We start from the raw sequence: 22144 nt of genomic DNA, 5'->3' as shown, positions 1-22144 counted from the left end.
CAATCCTACCTCTATGATGTTAATGAGGTGAGATTAGCGGCAGTTATGTTAATGAGACAGGACTCAATCTACAAGATTAGGTTGTGTTTTAAGCCAATCTCTTTTGAGACATAAAATAGAGAAGCAAGCAGAGAGACAGAGGGCCCTCATTACCAGCAAGAAACAAAAGCCAGGAGAATAGTGTGTCCTTTGGATACGGGGTCCCTGCGCTTCCTCAGTTGATGGGGAAGATTGATGACAAGGACCTTCCCACAGAGCTGACAGAAAGAAAAATCCTTCCCCTGGGACTGGCACCCTGAATTCGGACTTCTAGCTCCTAGACTGTGAGAGAATAAATTTTTCTTTGTTAAAGCCATCCACTTGTGGTATTTCTGTTACAGCAGCACTAGATAACTAAGACAGAATTTGGTGCCAGGAGTAGGGTCCTGCTCTGACAGATACCTAAAACGTGCAAGCTATTTTGAAACTGTGAATGAATAGAGGCTGGAAGAGTTTTAAAGTGCTTAATAGTAAAAGCCTAGATTGCCTTGAAGAGACTGTTGGTGAAATTATGGACATCAAAGACAATTCTGGTGAGGACTCAGAAGGAAATGAGGAAAGGTGTTATACTGGAGACAGCACAGACGGCGAGAAGCAGCAGCAGAAGCAGGAGACCAGTGCAAGACAGCGCTGGAGCCAACCCATGGAGCAAGGGAGCTGAATGTCTTTACGCAGGAGGCTTCCTGGCGGAGTTGGGTGCCCCTGGGCACTTATTGGTGGAGTTAGGCTTGCTGACCAATGGAGCAAGAGTGCTGAGTGCCTTCTGGCTGAAAGGGGGTGCCACCAGGCACTTATTGGTAGAGCTGAAGAGCTTTGGAACACTTGCTCCAGCAGGGCAGACACTGGTGGTGAAGCCTGAGGGGCTAAGAGGCCAAGGAACCAGGAAGCAGAAGCTGAAGAGACAAGGAACACAGGAAGCAGAGCTGCCTCAGTCTCAAAGGGTATGGCTACCACCTCTGGGATCTCAAAGGTGGAGTCACCACTCAGATGGACTAGGAGAATGGGGTTGCTCAAATTTGAGGGAGCAGAATTGTCATTCCAGTGGGCCTAGAAGGCAGAGCTGAAGTCCAGGGCCAAGGAGCCTTCCATCAGAATCTGGAGAGTGTGGCCAATACCTAGAGTCTGGAGGGCAGGGCCATTGTGTAAATGGTATCGGAGAACAGAGAATTATTTTCAAGTCTTGAGGGCTAATGTAACGTGTTCTGCGGACTTGCTTGATGCCTGTTATTCCTTCTTTCCCTCCAATTTCTCCCATTTGTAATAGAAATGTCTAGCTTATGTCTGTTCTACTATTGTACTTTGGAAGCAGACAACTTGTATTCTAGATTTCACAAATATAGAGGAATTTTTGGATTTTGGACTTGGAGTTGATTTAAGACTTTTGCTATGATATGATGGGGTGAATGTGTTTTAACATGTGGCAAGGACATAAATTTGGGGGGGCCAAAAGGTGTCTCTACACATTTGTGTATTCTAGATATTTTATATAAATGAGATTATGCAATATCTGCCATTTTGTGACTGATTTATTTCATACAACATAATGTTGTCAAGGTTCATCCATGTCATGGCACGTGTCAGAACCTCATTTCTCTTTACAGCAGATTAATACTCCTTTGTATGTATATACCACATTTTGTTTATCCATTCATCTGTTGATAAATTCCCTCCATTTCTTAACTTTGCTTTCCTGTGTGTCGGTTTCATTCTTGGGTTCCACATGGGAGAAAGACGGTGCCAAGACGATGGTAACAGTTTCAGTCCTTATATATATGACCTCTTAAACTTCACATTCAGCGAGAACAGAACAAGCTCTCTTTCGTGGATATCCCAACAACAACAGCTCCTCCTTCTAAAATGCAGGGGCAAAGCTTTTAACAATGGATTATCTAATATAATAGCAAAAGTATAAACAGCAAAAGATAAAATAAATAAATGGACCTGATAAAAATTAAATACTTTTGTCCATCAAAAGACTTTACAAAAAAAGTGAAAAGACAAGTTACTGATCAGGAGAATATCTTACAAAACTACACATCTGATGAGAATCTAATAACCAAAATGTATATAAAACTTTGCCAATAACAAAAAGACAAATTAACCCAATCAAAAAATGGGCAAAGGACTTGAATAGACATTTTTACCAAAGAGGATATTCAAATGGCCACAAACACATGAAAAGATACTCAATGTTATTAGCATCAGAGAGATGCAAATCAAAAGCACAATGAGATATCATTTAACGCCCACTAGGGTGGCTAAGATTAAAAATTCAGGAAATAACAAATGTTGGTGAGGATGTGGGGAAATTGGAGTCCTTATCCATTGCTGGTGGGAATGCAAAATGGTACAGCTACTATGTAAAACAGTGTGGCAATTCCTCAAAACTAAAAATAGAACTTCCATATAACCCAGTAATTCCACTGCTAAGGATATACTCAAGGGACTTGAAAGCAGTGACGCAAACAGACATATGTACACCAATGTTTGTGGCAGCAGTATCACAATAGTCAAAAGGTGGAAACAACCTAAATTCCATCAGTGGATGAATGAATAAACAAAATATGGTAAATACATATAATGTAATATTACTCAGCCCAGAAAGAAAAATGAAGTGCCTATATATGCTTCAACATGGATGGAGTTTGAAGACATTATGCTGAGTGAAATGAATCAATCACAAAAGAAAAATATTGTACGACCTCACTTATATAAAAAGACAAGACCAGGCAAGGTAATAGAGACCAAAGTGTATTAGTAGTTACCAGGGGCACAAGAGAGGGGAAAGCAGGGATTACTGGGTATGGGACACAGAGTTTCAGTTTACGGTGATGGAAAATGGAAAATTTGCATTCATTAAGGGTAAGAGTTGCATAGCTGATTAATGTAATTGATGTCAATAAATTATACACCTATAAAAAGTTGAATTGGCAAAGTTTTGTGATAGATATTTTTACTATAAAGAGTAGCTGCTGAGATTGCTTATGCACAGCTAAATACCTCATTGGATCTGGTTTCTAAGTTTGGAGGTTTGAGGTCATGGTTTCATGGGATAGCCCAGTTAAATAACCTGATACTGTGTTTAGTGAGTCTGTTCAACCTCCTAGTTTGTTTCATAGTGTCTCAGGTCTTAAAAGCTTGCAAGTGGCCATCCAAGTTACAACAATAGGACTCTATTTACCTGGGGCAACAGAGGGAGAAGGAGAATGAAGAATAGGAGGAGGAAACAGAATGCATGGCTAATTGCTTCCATGAACAACTGCCTGCTTTGCCATGAAACCAGAACTGGATGATACCCAGCTACCATTACTGAACATTTTGATCAAAGATTCTACAAAAGAATCCAGATCAAAAGGGGACAAATGTAGAACAGATTTTCAAATTCTCATGGACTTCAGACGTTCTGATGCCATTGAGACTGGATAAACCCCCACAACTACTGTGCTCAAATAATCTTTAAACTTTAAACCAAAAATATCCCCTAAAGCTTTCTGTAAAATATACAATAGTTTAGCTCTATCAGTAAACAATATCTGCCTTGAGCACTGTGCTCTTTTAAAGAACTATCTATATGGGATCAAATTGACAATGTTGTTGTTGTTAGGTGCCATCAAGTCTATTCCAACTCATAGTGACCTTATATACAACAGAAAGGAACCCTGCCTGGTCCTGCCATCCTCACAATCATTATGTTTGAGCCCATTTTTGCAGCTACTGTGTCAATCTACCTTTTCGAGGGTCTTCCTCTTTTTCACTGACTCTCTCCTTTACCAAGCACGATGTCCTTCTCCAGGCATTGGTCTCTGCTGTCCACATCTCCAAAGTCTATGAGACAAAATCTTGCCACCCTTGCTTCCAAGGAATACTCTGGCTGTACTTCTTCCAAGAACAGACTTGTTCATTCTTCTGGCAGCCCATGGTATGTTCAGTATTCTTCGCCTACACCATGATTCAAAGTTATCAACTCTTCTTTGGTCTTTCTTATTCATTGTCTAGCTTTTGCATTGCATACGAGGCGACTGAAAATATCATAGTTTGGGTCAGGCACACCTTGGTCCTCAAAGTGACATCTTTGCTTTTCAACACTTTAAAGAATTCTTCTGCAGCAGATTTGCCCAAAACAATATGTCGTTTCATTTCCTGACTGCTGCTTCCACAGGCGTTGATTGTAGATTCAAGTAAAATGAAATTCTTGACAATGTCAAACTTTTCTCCATTTATTATGATGTTTCTTATTGGTCTAGTTGTGAGGACTTTCGTTTTATGTTGAGGTTAATCCATAGTGAAGGTTGTAGTATTTGATCTTCACCAGTGCTTCCAGTCCTCTTTACTTTCAGCAAGCAAAGTTGTGTCATCTGCATAGTGCAGGTTGTTAATGAGTCTTCCTCCACTCCTGACGCCCCATTCTTCTTCGTATAGTCCAGCTTCTCAGATTTACAGATTGAATAAGTATAGTGAAAGGATGCAACCCTGACGCACACCTTTCTTGATTTTAAACCATGCAGGATGCCCTTACTCTGTTCAAATGGCTGCTTCTTTGTATATGTACAGGTTCCGCATGAGCACAGTTAAGTGTTCTGGAATTGTCATTCTTCGAAGCATTATCCATAATTTGTCATGATTCACACAGTTGAATGCCTTTGCATAGTCAATTAAACACAGGTTAACATCTTTCTGGTATTCTCTGCTTTCAGCCTAGATCCATCTGACATCAGCAAAGATATCCCTCATTCCATGTCCTCTTCTGAATCCTACCTGAATCTCTGGCAGTTCCCCATGGATGTACTGATGCAACCATTTTTGAATGATCTTCAGCAAAATTTTACTTGCATGTGATATTAATGACATTGTTCGATAATTTCCACATTCAGTTGGATCACTTTTCCCTGGAATGGGCACAAATATGGATCTATTCCTTTCGGTTGGCCAGGCAGCTGTCTTCCAAATTTCTTGGCATAGACAAGTGAGTGCTTCCAGGGCTGCATCCATTTGTTGAAACATCTCCGTTTGTATTCCATCAATTCCTGGAGCCTTGTTTTTCACCAATGCCTTCAATGCAGCTTGGACCTCTTCCTTCAATACCATCGGTTCTTGATCATATGCTACTTCCTGAAATGGTTGAATGTCGACCAATTCTTTTTGGTCAATGTTTTGCCCATAGAATCCTTCAAAATTGCAACTTGAGGCTTCAATTTTTTCTTCAGTTGTCTCAGCTTGAAAAATGCTGAGTGCATTCTTCCCTTTTGGTTTCCTAACTCCAGGTCTTTGCACATTTCATTATAATAGTTTACTTTGTCTTCTCAAGCTGTCCTTTGAAATCTTCTGTTCAGTTCTCTTACTTCATCATTTCTTCCATTCACTTTAGCTACTCTATGTTCAAGAGGAAGTTTCAGAGTCTCTTCTGACATCTATTTTGGTCTTTTCTTTCTTTCTCGTCTTTTTAATGACTTTTTGTTTTCTTCATGTATGATGTCCTTGATGTTATCACACAACTTGTCTGGTCTTCAGTAATTAGTGTTGAATGCGTCAAATCTGTTCTTGAGATGGTCTCTATATTCAGGTGGGATATACTCAAGGTCGTATTTTGGCTCTCATGGACTTATTTTAATTTTCTTCAGCTTCAGCTTGAACTTGCATATAAGCAATTGATGATCTGTTTCGCAGTCGGCCCCTAGCCTTGTTCTGATTGAATATATTGAGCATTTCCATCATCTCTTTCCACAGATGTAGTCGATTTGATTCCCATGTTTTCCGTCTGGTAAGGTCCACGTATATAATTGCCTTTTATGTTGTTGAAAAAAGGTATTTGCAATGAAGAAGTTGTCAACTTCCGTCGTGCGATCTCAGGCATCGTTTCTATCACCAAGGCCATATTTTCCAACTACCAATCCTTCTTCTTTGTTTCCAACTTTTGCATTCCAATTACCAGTAAGTATCAATGCCTCTTAATTGCATGTTTGATCAATTTCAGACTGCAAAAGTTAATAAAAATCTTCAGTTTCCTCATCATTGGCATTAGTTGTTGGTGTGTAAATTTGAATAATAGTCGTATTAACTGATCTTCCTTGTAGGCGTATGGATGTTGTCCTACCACTGGTAGCATTGTACTTCAGGCTCGATCTTGAAATGTTCTTGTTAACAATGAATGCGATGCCATTCCTCTTCAGTTTATCATTCCCAGCATAGTAGACCATATGATTGTCTGATTCGAAATGGCCAATACCAGTCCATTTCAGCTCACTAATGCCCAGGATATCAATCTTTATGAGTTCCATTTCATTTTTGACAACTTCCAGTTTTCCTAGATTCATAGTTTGTACATTCCACATTCCAATTATTAATGGATATTTCCAGCTGTATCTTGTCAATTTGAGTTGTGCCAAATCAGCAAATGGAGGTCCTGAAAGCCTGACTCCTTCCACGTCATTAAGGTTCACTCTACCTTGAGGAGGCAGCTCTTCCCCCTTCACGTTTTCAGTGACTTCCAACCTGAGGGGCTCTCTTCTGGCACTATATTAGACAATGTTCTGCTATTATTCATAAGGTTTTCACTGGTGGTTTTTTCAGAAGTAGACTGCCAGGTCCTTCTTCCTAGTCTTAGTCTGGAAGCTCTGCTGAAACCTATATACCAAGGGTGACCCTGTTGGTATTTGAATACCAATGGCAAAGTTTCCAGTATAACAGCAATACGCAAGCCATCACAGTGTGACAAACTTACAGATGCATGGCGGAAATTGACAATAGTAACTGGAAAGATAGGAAGCTTACAGGGCAGTGAGTTTATGTTAATGGGGAAGGCACAATTCAGTAAAAGAGGGTGAGAATGGCTGCCAACTTGAGGAATGTAATCAATGTCACTGAATTATACCTGTAGAAATTGTTGAATTGGTGTATGGTCTGCTGTGTATACGCTCAACAGCAACAAAAAATAAAATAAATCATGTTAAAAAAAGAAGAAAAAAGCTCTTCCTCTTGAATGACTTGCCCATCACTGACCAATCACTCTTGGTGGGAAGGCAGGATAAAAATGTGATTCAGTAATTGGTTTAGGCCTGGATCATTTGTTAAACTCACTAAATCATTGGGGTTTAGGCTCTCTCTAGAACGACAAGGACTGAAAATGAGAAAGGGCATAAATCCCCAAATTGCTGTCATCAGAAGTCATCATTTTGAGTCATCAGAAGTAGGGCAAATGGATGGAGGGGTTCAAAGCACAATCAATGTCCTCTGTAGGGCCGACGGTTTGTCATTCTTATTAACTGCAAATTTTTAGCTACGGATTATGGTTTACATTTTTATGTTGACCTCTCTTTTGACATGTGGGAGTTTAATTTTTATCATCCTTATTGTTGTTAAATATGTCCATCTTTTCTAAGTGATTATTTCAGGACCTTTAGCCAAATTCCCTATACTTTTTACCACGTTATTAACTGTGCTTTCTTTACTCACAGGGAATAAAAAAAGGAAACAAATTGTGACTTTAAAGAAAGTCTCACCAAATGCTGTGTGGATCTTTCACAAAATGATACATTTTACATTATCAAACTACCATAGAGTGGAAAACTGGAGTCTGTTAAAATTAAAGAAAGGAGTTTTATTGAAGGATAGCAACTTGAGTGGGGAACCTGAGTTGGAGAACACAAAGTGAAAGTGCAACATGTTCCAAAGTACAGAAAATGAGAAGGGCTTTTAAGGAGAAGTTTAAGGAAATAGTAATCATTTGTCATAAATCAGTAATTATAAGTCATATACTAGTAATTATAAGTCATACATTAGGTAATCTATAAACATTCTGTCCTGGAGCTAGCCTTTGTAAGCATTTTGCAAAAATGATTTTACTTATCTTTCAAGGATAGGGGCAGCTAGTACAAAAACATTCTTTTTGAGAGCAGTTGCAGTTCTGACTCTCCTGTTTATCTTCTCTGGGTCAGTGCAGATTAACCCATTATGGTGAATTCAGCTTGAATACCTCCTATTTTTCAGGTTTGAACAAAATGGAGTGTATCTTGCACCCTGGGTAAAGCTTCTCCTATGCCAAGCACCTAGATTTTTGAGACTTTTTCACATTCCCTTCTCTGAATCAAGAATTTCCATAGAAATTCACAGATAACTATTATAAGAGTGCATTCTTTTGCACGGACTTACTTTCTTTGTGCCTTTTAGATGGCTGCCTATTTTGAGGATAGGCTTTTAAGACCCCAGACGCTATAATAAAAGGTAGCGGGGTACCATCTGTTTCATCTTCAGCTTGCTGTAATTTGGGTCTCTACTTCTGTGATCTTTTTAGGCCTGAATTAGTAGGAATACTTGGCAGAGAGGGCTGCTAACCAAGTTGAAGAACTGAACTATTTTCTAAGGAATAGTGATCCCTTTAAAGTACATGATCTTTTGCATAGTAAGTGGTGTTTCACGGTGAAGACAAGCATTTGACATACATTTTATAAAACATTCAATTGTACAAGCCAATTTTTTGTTAAAGAATTATTATAAATGGACAATTATCCTAAACTTAATTTATCTAAATAGTTTAGCACACAAGATTCTTCCATATTTACTCATACAATTTGGTGTATTAGCTGCAGGGGCATTAGTCCAAAACCTAGGGAGTTTGCATAAGAGACTAGAAAATCACTTTGACTATTAGGATTAGAAGAGTCCTAAGTAGTTTTAGAGCAATTTCTTTGTTCTGATTAGGGCTAGATTAAAACATGGTACTTGAGGCTAAGCCAATAAACCAGGGGGATGCTAAAGTCTCATGCATATGAGTCATTTAATGGTAATATTAAAATTAATACTAACTTCAGGTACAGGACTATACTTTTTTATAGGAGACACTAGGGGATCTGACTTTTCAAATTCAAATAGATTGTTAGCACTGGGCTAGTGATTGTGCTAGCCTAACAAATGCATTTTCTCTCTAAATCCTAGAAGGAATTATCAAGGAGAGAGGTATAAAACTTAAACAATCTTCCATTATGAACAAACTACTAGAGAAGAAGTTTACAATAACGAAACTTAGCTAATAACGTAAGAACAGCTACAATTATAAAGCAAAGTCCAAAAATTTCAGCAACTTGCATGAAGTCTTGTTTTGTGACCTTGGGATCTGCTGTTCATCTCTGCAGTCATCTACTTCTGGCTGTAAGGGCATTTAGATGTAGTTTTTAAGTCACCAGAGGGCTGATAAGTCAAGGGAGATGCTTTAGCCTTCTTAAGTTGGGATACTGCACAAGGGTTGGTAAGGAAAACTACGTATGGTCCCTTCCAACGAGGTTCTAATGAGTTCTTCAACTGATGTCTTTTTTAATACACATATTTATCAGGGGTAAGGCTTGGTAGATCCTGGGTGTTCCAGCTCCGGCCATCAAATATTTTTTAACCTGTGAAAGATATTTCTGTCCAGGTAGGACTTTAAGATGTTTTCTAGGGTTATAACAGGGACAAACAGGGTAATGGGTGGCAATATGTATGGCAGCCTTGAAAAAAATTTTTTTCTACTAATATTTCAATCATTTTCTCTCATCATATGTGGAAAACTTCGTGTAAGGCTTGCATCATAGGAACATGCAAAAAAGTTAGGTAAAAATAGTTTTTGTTTGTTTATTTGTTTCTGCTGTCTGCCTAAGGTGCCAAGGTATAAAAATTTGTATAAAGAGGCAGCTTAACAGAATAATTTTGGCATCTACAGTCTGCAAGCATGAACATGTTTCTTTAAAGGTGTGCAAGTATCAGCAAGAAAGCTTAAAATATGTCTATATTTTGACACAACAGATTGGGACAGTGCAGTAAAAAGTATTTTAAATATATTATGTTTTATTTCCATGACTGTTACCTTGCCCCTAGTAATCACATTGTTAATGATTATTTTGAGTCTAATGTTATAAACAATCTGAAGTTGCTTTGGCAAAGTTAACTATATTAGTCTTTAATTTCATATCTTAGACATTCCTTTCATTTTCTGGGACAGAAACTGAGTCTTGGTTTTCATATATTATTAAATTTTTAAATTTTAAATTAGCCTTAGATTTGCAGTCTGCTCTACTGCTTTATGACTATGATCTTATTATTTTCATGGCTCTTTTATTAATTCTTTATTTATTTTAACTATTTCATCTTTTCTTCATTTATATAGACCTTCTTTTATTTACTTACACAGACCTTCAAGTAGTTACACAGATCTTCAGCTACTTACAAAGAACTTCAGCTACTTACATAGATTATCTTTTATTTTAACCCTTATTTTTGTTTTTCTGTATTTTTCTCATTCATTCTCTTCTCTTAATCTGTTTCTCTCCAAATCTTTTCTTATGGAGTCTGTCTCTCTTAGTCTCTCTTCCTTAAGTCTTTCTCTGTCTCTCTCTTCCTTAAGTCTCTTTCTCTCATGCCTTGTACTACTTACTTTCAAGTTTAGTTTTTATTAACTTTCATATTCTAGCATAACCAGACATTCTATTTTAAGACAAAACTATTTTCTTTTTCTCTGTTAAAAAAAAAAAAAAGCTTATTACCAGTCATTTTTCTTCTTTCTTGCTTTTCAGAACATGCTAAAACCTTCAATTTAGTTCTTAAGGTGGTTAAGCATTTTCAATGAAACAGCAAAGTAAAACTTATCCACAAAGGACAACTTAAAAATGTCTATGGTCAACTTATAATAATAATTCTTACAAGTGAAAAGCTTGATGGGAATTATAAAAGTAATGCAAAGCCAAATAAAGTTAATTAAAAAGAAACTTTAGATAAAAAATATTTGTAAACATAGACAATGTGAATTCTCTGGTAAAAACCATTATACTGACACATAAAATTTAATTCAAAGGAAATTTGGTATTTCTCTTGAATTGATAATACGTTCTATGTAATTTATAACATATTAAATAAATCTTTTTAGCATTATTCTCTTTTTAAAACAAAAATAAATCTTGTGCCTTTCTATGAAGTTTTAAAGTTGTCAGGAATTTATTATAGGTCACTGAGACACAATATTCAAGTTATTTTACCAAAGATCTTAAAGGTAAAAACTTTAGATTTTTTCTAAAGCCAAGTAGCTTGGTTTTGTAGCCAAGGGCATAAAGTTTTCATAAACTTAGAGACACAGAACTTTTGCCTTCTAGGCAGATTACATAGAATAAACAGTAAACTAAGGAAATAAGACTATTAAAATTCAGCAAATGTTAGGATTTTTACATATTTCATAGCTTTTTCAGACTCAGGGATTTATTTTATTGAACCTTTGCCTTCAAGGCTGATTGAATAAAGAATAAAATTAAAACCTAGTAATTAAGGAAAATGTTATTATCTTAACAGCAAGAAACCTATTCATTGTTTTATACGCTATTTGACATTAAAGCTTTTAAAAATTCTCATAAATTAGACTATTAAACTTCTACTTGCAGCAAATAAAACTTTGACTATACCAAATAAATTCTTTTTTAATAAACCTTTTAAATTTCTCTGTCTTTGTTACATTTTAATTTCTTCTGTATGAGCTAATTGTTGATGTTTTAAAAGTCTTTTTAATAGATATCAGTACTTTCTACAGGGAGCCTTTAATCTGTTCAAAGTTGCTCAGCACAAGCCTGCCTTGAAGGGCTTTTTACTCTTTTTTTTTTCTTCCTGTTGTTTTAATTCTTGTTTTATACTGGGTTTTATAGGTTGCTCTTAGTGCTGGGGACTTCAGAAAGCTGTTATGTGGGAGTATAAATTTCCCCAGTCCTACGAGCCTTTTATTTCTTGTCATTCTGGAATTAACAAAAATTATTTCTTTTCTTTAAAACACATTTTATATAATATTCAGCTTAAGTTACTTAAAAAATTTTTCCTTTCAAGGTTAACATAAAACTTTTACCAGAATGAATTCATTTTCATTAATTCATGGGAATATTAGAACCATGCAATTGATATAAAGTGCTTATTTATTATTAAACCAATTGGAGTAAGTTCTTGGAAAAAATATTGTAATTTAATTTAATAATACCATCCGGAGGCAGGCAATTATTATATTTTTATGATTTTATCTTCTGCATGCTTTTAGGATCCTTTAGAGAAGCAATTTGGAATAATTTATAAGATATTGTTATACCAATTAAAATAAACAATTCACTCTTTTTCAGTGCACTTTTCCTGGACCGATTTATATTGAGGTTTCTCAAAGAAGTTATTAGAAGCCTAGGTGCAAGAAGCAGTTTTTCTTGGGAGAGAAAAGAACTGAGATATAAACATATCAGTATCCCAGTGGAGCCCTGGTGGCACTAACCAAATCTCTTAACCAAAAGGTTGGCAGTTTGAATCCACCAGCTGTTCCTTGGAAACCCTATGGGGCACTTCTACTGTGTCCTATAGGGTCACTATCAGTTGGAATAGACTTGACAGCAATGGGTAATGGCAGTATCCCAACACATTATCTCTGCTATTGATAGTGCAACTTGCAAGTGAAAGAAAACTCAAAACACACTATTTTTTCTTCTGATAGTGAATTTTGCAAGTGAAAAGTACTTAAACGTGGCCACTGATTTTTTTTCAGGCTGTCTTTAGTAAAATGCATGCCAACCATTCAGCCTTAGATTTGGCATTCCCCATTTTACTAAAACAGTGAAGGCATATGCAGTTAAGACCTTAACATGTACACAGAGAGAAGAAAAGTAAGTAAAGTACAGTAGGAAATCTAACAATAAAACTCCAGAGAGCCTCTACCCAAAGAAAGCAGTGGCTCAGATCAGAGAGATTATTTACCTTGCCACGACTCCTGAAAATTCTCCGTGGAGATGGAGAGCCCAAGGACACTCTGCTTGTTCAGCCTGAATCCCCAGCACCTTGGCGCTGCAGAAGTCAATTCACCTTTGGAATCTCGTTTCTGACACCAAAAATGTTGTAGAGTGAAACATTGGGAGTCTCTGTTAAAATTAAAGTAAGGAGTTTTATTGAAGGTTAGCAAGTTGAGTGGAGAACCTGAGTTGGAGAACACAAAGTAAAAGTGCAACATGTTCCAAAGTACAGAAAATGAGAAGGGCTTTTTATACAGGAGAAGTTTAAGGAAATAGTAATCATTAGTCATACATCAGTAATTGTAAGTCATATATTAGTAATTATAAGTCACACATTAGTTAATCTACAAACATTCTGTCCTGGAGCTAGCCTGCATGAGCATTTTTCAAAAATGGTTTTACTTATCTTTCAAGGATAGGGGCAGCTTGTATGAAAACATGCTTTTTGAGAGCAACTGTAGTTCTGACTCTTCCCTCCTCTTTATTTTTTCTGAGTCAGTACAGATTAACCCATTACTGAGAGCTCAGCTTGAATGCTTCTTATTTTTCAGGTTTGAACAAAATGGAGTTTGTGTTGTACCCTGGGTAGAAGCTTCTCCTATGCCAAGCACCTAGATTTTTAGGACTCTTTCACAGAACCTAATGGAACATGTAAGTTTCACAATTTGTATGAATAAAATATTCAAATTGCAACAGTTGGCTGTTAAGAATAGTCTCTGGTTATTTTTCTGGCCTCATTTCTTCTTTTTCTTCCCCTTAACACCCTGCTCCAGCCATTTGAACCTCAAGTACTCCAAACATCCTCCAGCTCAGAACCTTTGCACATGCTATGACAACCTCTGCCTGGAATGATCCTCTCCTGATCTTCCCTTGGTTAATTCTCTCTATATCTCTTTTTCTCACTCTCTCTCCCATCTCAACTGTTACTAAAGAGGTGGTCTTTGATCAACTGGATCAAAATAGAATTTCCACCACTCAGCTTTATTTGCTTCAGAGTACTTATCTACCTGACATTAAATGTTAATTTGCTCATTTATTTTCAGTAGCATTGTTATGGATTAAATTGTATACCTCCAAAACATGTGTTGGAATCCTAACCTTCTACCCTGTAGATGTACTGTTGTTTGAAAATAGGATTTTCTTTGTTATGTTAATTAGATCATACCTGAGTAGGACAGGTTCTGAATCTACTCACTTCTGAGTTATAAAAAGAGCAGATTAAACTCAGAGACATGCACACATGGGGGAAGACAGAGGTCAAGTGAGGCCAAGAAACCAAGGAATGTCCAGGGATACTGATAAGAAAGGAATCAATGCAGCTGAGAACCCTGATTTGTATTTTCAGCCTCCAGAACAGTGAGAAAATAAATGTCTGTTCTCTAAAGCCAGTCACTGGTGCTACTTTTGTTACAGCAGCTGTTATGGGTTGAATTGTGTCCCATAAAAATATATGTTGTTTATCTTAACACCTATACCATTTGAGAATGGGTTTTCTATGCTATGTTAATGGGGTGGTATTAGTGTAAGGTGCGTCTTAAGTCAATCTCTTTTGAGATATAAAAGAGCAGATCAAGCAAGCAAGCACAAATGTGGGGAAGGTACATGCCACATGATCACCAAGGACCTTCCTCCAGAGCAGACAGAGAGAACTTTTTCCTAGAGCTAGCACCCAGAATTCGGAACTCCAGCCTCATAAACTGTGAGAAAATGAATTTGTTTGTTAAAGTCACTAACTTGTGGTGTTTCTGTTGCAGCAGCACTAGATAACTAAGACAGAATTTGGTACCAAGGAGTGAGGTGCTGCTCTACCAGACACCTAAAATATGGAAGTGGTTTTGCAACTAGGTAATGGGTAGAATGTGGAGGAATTTTGATGTGCTTTACAGTAAGGCCCTAGTTTGCCTAGAAGGACTACTGGTAGAATTATGGACATTAAGAGCAACTCTGATGAGAGCTCAGAATGAATTCAGAGCTATGGTGAAAGCTTTCATTGACATGAAGACAGTTGCTAGAAATGTGGCTATTGTGTTTCTGGTGAGAATTTAAAAGGAAACGATGAACATGTGATTATACATTGGAGGAAAAGTGATTTTTTTCAATGCAGTGGATCTGAATTACATTCAGATGCTTGCTGGAAGGTAGAACTTGCAAGCTGATGAACTTGGATATTTGGCTGAGGAGATTTCTAAGCAAGATCTTAAAGGGGCAGTGTGGCTTCTTCTTGCCGCTTACAGTAGAATATGGGAGGAAGGAGATGGATTTAAAAAGGTATTGTGCAAAAAGAAATCAGAAGTTAAAGATTTGGAAAATTCTGTTGCGCAGACTAAAGACATTTGCCCTAAAACTCTCACTAAGCACTTGGTGACCCAATCTTTTGTTAAAGAGATTAAGCCTATGACTGATGGATCCATTCAACCACCAAAGAATAAATCCCATCGGTTTAGACTAAAAGGGAAAGAGACAGTACAAAATGAAGGAAAGCTGTCTGACTTCTGGAATTCTACAGGCAGGAAACAGGCCAAAGGAGCGACATCTGTTATCCTGCAAGAAAAGAAAAAGACCATCCCTGGAGCAGTTTGGAGATCAGAAGTTTTGGAAGGAGCACTGGAAGCAGGACTGCCTCAGTTTCAAAGGGTGCAGCCACAGCCTCTTGAGTTTCAAAGGGTGGAGCCATGGCTTCCTGGGATTCAAAGAGTGAAACTGCAGCCTCCTAGGTTTCAAAAAGTCAGATCTCACCAACTCATTTCCAGAGTGTGGGGCTGCCATTCAGGTGGGCCAAGGGGATGGGGCCACCACCTAAAACTGAGAGGGCGGGGCTGCCATGACCAAAGGTCAAGAGAATGGGGTTGCTGCACAAAGTTGAGGGGGCAAGGCTGCCATGCCCAAGTGGCAGGAGAACAGAGCTTGCAGGATGGAGGGGGGGCTGCCATTCACATGGACTAGGAGAATGGGGCCCCCAAAGCCAAGGGAGCAGAATTACTGTCCCAGTGAGCCTGGAGGCAAGGCTGAAGCCCACGGCTAAGGGTCCTCTACCCAGAATCCAGAGAGCATGGCCAACACTCAGAGTCTGGAGGGCGGGGCCTTTGTTCAGATGGTCCCAAAAAACAGAGGATTATTTTCAAGACTTGAGAGCTAATGTGGTTTGTTCTTCTGGGTTTTGAAGTTGCTTGGTGCCCATTATCCCGTCTTTCCCTCCAATATTCTCTCATTTGTAATGGAAATGTCTACCTTGTGCCTGTTCTACCATTATGCTTTAGAAGCAGATTACATGTATTCTAAGTTTCATAGATTCACAGATGAATAGAAATTTTGCCCCAGGATTGAATGTGCCTAACTCTCGCTCATATTTGATTTAGATGATTCAGGAGATAAGATTTTGGACTTGGAGTTAAGACTTATGGGATGATATGATGGGGTGAATGTGTTTTGCATGTGGGAAGAACATAGATTTTGAGGTTCCAAAGTGTCGAATGTTATGGATTGAATTGTGTCCCCCCAAAATATATGTAGTAAATCCTAACCACTATACCTGTGGTTATAATCCCTTTTTGGAATGGGTTTTCCTAGTTATGTTAATGAGGCAGTGTTAGTGTAGACTGTCTCTTAAATTAATCTCTTTTGAAATATATAAAAGAGCAGACTGAGCAAGCAAGAAAGAAAGCACAAATGTAGGGGAAGATACATGTCACATGATTGCAAAGGACCTTCCCCTAGAGTACACACAGAGAGAGAGAGAGAGAGAGAGAGCCTTCCCCTAGAGTCAGTACCAGGAATTCAGACTTCTAGCCTCCTAAACTGTGAGAAAATAAATTTGTTTGTTAAAGCCACCAACTTGTGATATTTGTGTTATAGAAGCAGTAGATAACTAAGACAGCAGCACTAGGTAGCTAAAACAAGTATATAAGATCCATGAAGAATTTTTTGTAACTGCTATATTTCCAGAACCTGGTACAGTGGCTGACATATGGTAAATGTCCAGTAAGTGCTTGTTGAATGAATGGATGTTAATCTTGAAAAACAGAGGGACCAACCCACTGAACTCTTTTTAAATGGGTAATGAATTTATGATTGAATATTGTCTGCTAATCAAACCTGTCTCAGGAAATGCTAAAAAAATTATATATTTGTGTATGTGTGTGCATGTGTGTGTATTTTAAGATGTAGACTACATCCTTCCCTGTGGTAGGCAGAATTTTATAAGATAACCACTGGTATGCATGCCCTAAATAATCCCCTCCCTGAATTTGGGCAGGGCTATGAATATGATGATTAGGTTGCATTACATAGCAGAGGTGAAAGGCTTTTCAGATGTAATTAAGGTCCCAAATCAGTTGACTTTGAGTTGATCAAAAAGGGAGAGTATTCTGGGTGAGCCTGATCTAATCAGAAGAGCCCTTAAAGAGCCTGGCCCTTCCTAAAAGAAGAAATTCAAAGTGTAAAAGGGACCACGGGAGTGGGCTATGTGGCAAAGAATTCTGGACAGCCTCTAGGAGCCCATGGCAAAGAGCCAACAAGACAATGGGGCCTCAGTCCTAAAACAGCAAGAAACTGAATTCTGCCAACAGCTATGTGAGATTGGAAGAAGGCCCTGAGATTGAAGCCCTGGCCAACAGCTTGATTTCAGCTTGGTGAGACCCTGATAAGGGCCCAGCTAACCCATGCCCAGATTGTGACCCATGAAAACTGTGAGATAATAAATTAGTGTTGTTTTAAGCTGCCAGGTTTCTGGTAATTTCTTATGCAACAATAGAAAATACACTCACTTTGAAGTAAATTGCAAAATCTCCAGATTTGTTCCTTATCCCTACCCCCAAATTGTGGGCAAGGTCTGGATATGCTCAGACACAGGTAAAAGGAAATACCACAAGTTGGGGTTGGAAACCAAAGTAGTAATAGTTGAATGCCATATAAAGCTGTTTCGAATAGAGCCTCATGGCAATGGAATGGTCATGTTTTATTGGTTTCTAAGTCTGCTGGTACCCTGAAAATACCAACTCACTGTTGACTTTAAAAGAACCAAAAATTAAGCTTTGTCTGCAAAGGGAATGCAGCCCTGAGTTTGCCAGGAGCACAAACTGCAGATTTGGTCCTAAGGAGGCTTGATTTTTTTTTTTTTTAACCCTGTCAAGTTACTGGCTGTTGGCTGCCAGAGTGGGAGGTAGGTGCAGGGACAGAAGTGAGTAGAAAGGTGGTTCCCAGCTCCAGGACCCACCTACCCACTGGTGTTGATCTATTCCTACTTATAGTGATCCTATACAAGAGTAGAATTGCCCCACAGGGTTTCCTAAGGCTCTAAATCTCTACGGAAGCGGACTGCCACATCTTTTTCCCACGGAGCAGCTGTTGGGTTCAAACTGCCAACCTTTTGGTTAGCGGCCAAGCACTTTAACCACTGTACCACCAGGGCTCCTTTTAGCTCCAGTACCAAAACCAAAACCGTGCCATCGAGTCAGACTCATAGCAACCTTATAGGACAGAGTAGAACTGTCCCATAGGGTTTCCAAGAAGCAGCTGGTGGATTCAAATTGCCAACCTTTCGGTATGTCAGCTGAACTCTTAACCACTGCGCCACCAGGGCTCCAGCTCCACTACAGACAAGGGCAATTCTCCATAAAGGAAGAAGGAAGCTATGAGCCATTAGTAGCCAAAACTCATAGCAACTGGTGGATAAGTGAGCCAGCCAGGTAAAAGGAATCTGGGTGGAGCACCATCAATATACACTACAGGTGGGAAGTATTTGAAGTTCTTTTATGGATGCCATTATCTTTATTTTGCCCTCACACTTGATTAATAGTTTGATTGGCTGAAAAAGTTTTAGGCTCAAAAGAGTTTTTCCTTAGAACTTTGAAGACATTTTTCTATTGTCATTTAGCACTCATTGTTTATAATTTATCTAATGTCAATATGATTTTCATTATTTTTAAGCAATATGTTACTAATTACTGGAACTTCTCCAGTTCCCCTAAGAAAATAATTTCGTATTTTCTTTTTATCCCTGACATTCTGAAATTTCACTGGCAAAATTGTTTTTCATATTTTTGCATGGTACTTGGGTCATCTAATCTTACAGTCAAGTTTCTATTCTGGTCAGAGAATTAATAGTTCTTTGTCTATTTCATCACTTCAATTATCCTGGATCTATTCCTCAAATCACTCAAAAAAATTTTTTTCATCGTTTTCATTTCCATGTATTTCTAGGAGATTACTTCATCTTTATCCTCCATCTTACTATACTTTATTATCAGACCTTCTATTTGATATTTTGGCATTTTTATGTTTAACTTCCAAGAACTCTTTCATGTGTTCAGATTGCCCCTCTCCTTTTCATAAACTGCAATCTGAGTTTGTTTCATGAATGCAAAACTGGAGAATAAGTAGAATTTAAATTTTTTCTCTTCATTATGTTTTCTTCATAGTCAGTTGTTTATTATATTCATCTTGGTCTTTTTCATGCTGTTGATTTTACTTAATATCTTTGCTGTCAGTTCATTTTATAAGTTGTTATCTGATGCCAAGTCAGCCTCGACTCATAACAACCCTATACACAATGGGATGAGACAGTTGTGATCCATAGAGTTTTCATTGGCTGATTTTTGGAAGTAGATCACTAGGCCTATTGTGCTAGTCTATCTTAGTCTGAAAGCTCCACTGAAACCTGTTCTGCATCACAGCGGCATGTAAGCCTCCACTGACTGACAAGTGGTGCCTGCACTTCAGGTGCATTGGCTGGGAATCAAACTCAGGTCTCCGAGGAGAATCCTACCACTGAACCACCACGGCCCTCTTATTTTATGAGTAATACTGAACATTTTATCAGCATTTACCATGTGTCATAATTGCTCTAAGCATTTTACATATACTAATTTATTTAATCCTCATAATAACCTTATAATGCATGTAATGATATTATTCCCACTTTACATATGAGGTTTCTTGTTGTGTGCCGTCAAATCAATTCTGACTCATAGAGGTCCTATGGGACAGAGAAGAACTGCCCCATAGGGCTTCCTAGGCTGAAATCTTTACAGTGCAGATCGCCAGGTGTTTTCTCCCATGGAGTGGCTGGTAAGTTCAAATCACTGACCTTTCGGTTAGCAGACTAGCGCTTAACCACTGTGCTGCCAAAGCTCCTCAGTGATTCTTTGGAAGAAGCACATTCTGTATCTGTGTGCATAGGCCAGGGAATACTTCATATCATCTAATTAGTCAACAAATATTCATTGAAGAATATTTATTCCATACTACATAGATAGGCAGAATAATGGCCCATCCTCAAAGATGTCCATGTCCTAATCCCTGGAACCTGGCAATATGTTAGTATTACATGGCAAAAGTGACTTTGCAGATGGAATTTGCTGACTTAAAAATAGGGAGATTATCCTGGATTATCTGGATGGGCCCAATGTAATCACACAGGCCCTTAAAAGTAGAGGGGGCAGGTAGAAGAATCAGGGAGATATGGTGTAAGAAGGACTTGACCTCCTATTGCTGGCTTTGAAAATGGAGGAAGAGGGTGATAAGCCAAGGAATATGGGTGGCCTCTAGAAGCAGAGAACAGCCCTCAGCTCATAGCCAGCAAGGAAATGGGGACCTCAGTCCTAAAACCACAAGGATTTGAAGTCTGCCAACAACCTGAATTAGCAAGGAAATGGATTTTTTTCCCTAGAGACTCCAGGAAAGAACACAGCCCTGCTGATACATTGATTTCAGCCTTGAAATACTTGGGCAGAGAAACCAACTGGGCCTAAGTCTGTGCTGTTTTAAGCTGCTACCTTTAGGGTAATTCGTTATGGAAGCAAAGCAAAGTAACACGGTGCACTTGGCATTCCAGTGGATGCCAATACTGAATTGAGTTTCAGCATGGAATTCAGCTTGTAATTTCTTGAGAGGTATAATCAACATCTAGTTACATCTTGGGGCCTACTTGGTATTTGAGAGTAATGGAGCCTCATACAACAAAGGAAGGAAGAATGAGGAATGGTGTATGATACTCAATTTTGCTTTGTGACTTTGGTTTAACTGATTCAAAACCAGTATATGCTCTTGTATCAGTTAAATTAATGGCAAACAGAGATGATCCAACAACTCTCAGATATTGAACACAGGGTGGAGTGTCAGGATTTTAACCAGAAGCTTTATAGCTTTGACCTAATTTTTCTAAACTGACGATAGAGATAATGCCAATTTCTACTATCTCACAATAAACTGGTAAATGCAAACGCAGTTGATAAACTCGTTTAATGGCAGATGCCCACGGCTTGGTGTGGGAAGACCCAATGGTTGAGAAAATAAATGCTTGCTGTACCTCTAAATAAAGTAAGTTAAGAATATAAGAATTACCATCTTGATTCAGAGAATAAGAAGAAACATATTGTCAGGAAGAACACTTGTTTTACACGATATCACCTTCAAGGTTAAGAATATGCCCCTGAACTAATTAATATCTTCCAACCTGAAACGAATCTAAATATAATTACTATGTCCAAATACTATCTTTCCTTTATCCTAGGTGGTTTACACAATTTACACATCCTGGGTGGTTCACAATTTAGTGCTACTTTAATACTCCCAGTTTCTTAAAGAATTCAATGGTGTAGGTCTTTTATCGCAACTGCTCTCCAGAGGACTTAGGCGTGAGTCCACGGGAATTGAGCTGGAAGACAATCTGAGTGGTATGATATACTCTCATCATATTTTAATCAAAACCATCTCTCTTCTCTGATAACCATGCCTTGCCCTTGAACCAAACTTGCACACATTTCTCTCTGCCACTGTTGGGTTTCTCCCCAGGAAACTTCCAAGTTGCTTATGTAAAGAAACACTCAGTGTTTTTGGTATGCTTATAAATGACCACACTTATGAGGTACAAACAACATACAATCTCATGCTGGGAACTGAAGTTATTTCATAACCTCTTTGACTCCTGTGAAAGTCAGCTCTTTCTCCCTTTCCCACATAATATAAGACTGTATTTCACTATTTCGTGATTTTATTGTCTCTTCCTGACTACTTTTTATATTAATTTTAACCTCATATTGCATATCAAATAACCTCCAGAGGTGACAGAAGTGGGTAATAGAGGGGCTATCACAGTATGAGTTCCCAGCAATTACATCAGAATACTAGGCAAAAAAAAAATATCACTCGTGATTGAAGGAGTCGATCTGGGACAGTGTATATAGCTAGAATCAAGAAATGTCAAAAACAGTTCATTGTCAATTTTAATTTGTATCAAGACTCCTTTCTTCGTTGAGTTTGCCTTTGCTGTAAGTTGGAATCGGCTCAATGGCTCATATAGCTCCACCTATCATCCTTCATTGCTACAATACTTTTGATTGGCCTAG

Source organism: Trichechus manatus, unplaced genomic scaffold, assembly GCF_000243295.1.
Source record: "Trichechus manatus latirostris isolate Lorelei unplaced genomic scaffold, TriManLat1.0 scaffold00021, whole genome shotgun sequence".
Lineage (NCBI taxonomy): Eukaryota > Metazoa > Chordata > Mammalia > Sirenia > Trichechidae > Trichechus > Trichechus manatus.
This window is presented reverse-complemented; position numbering follows the sequence as displayed.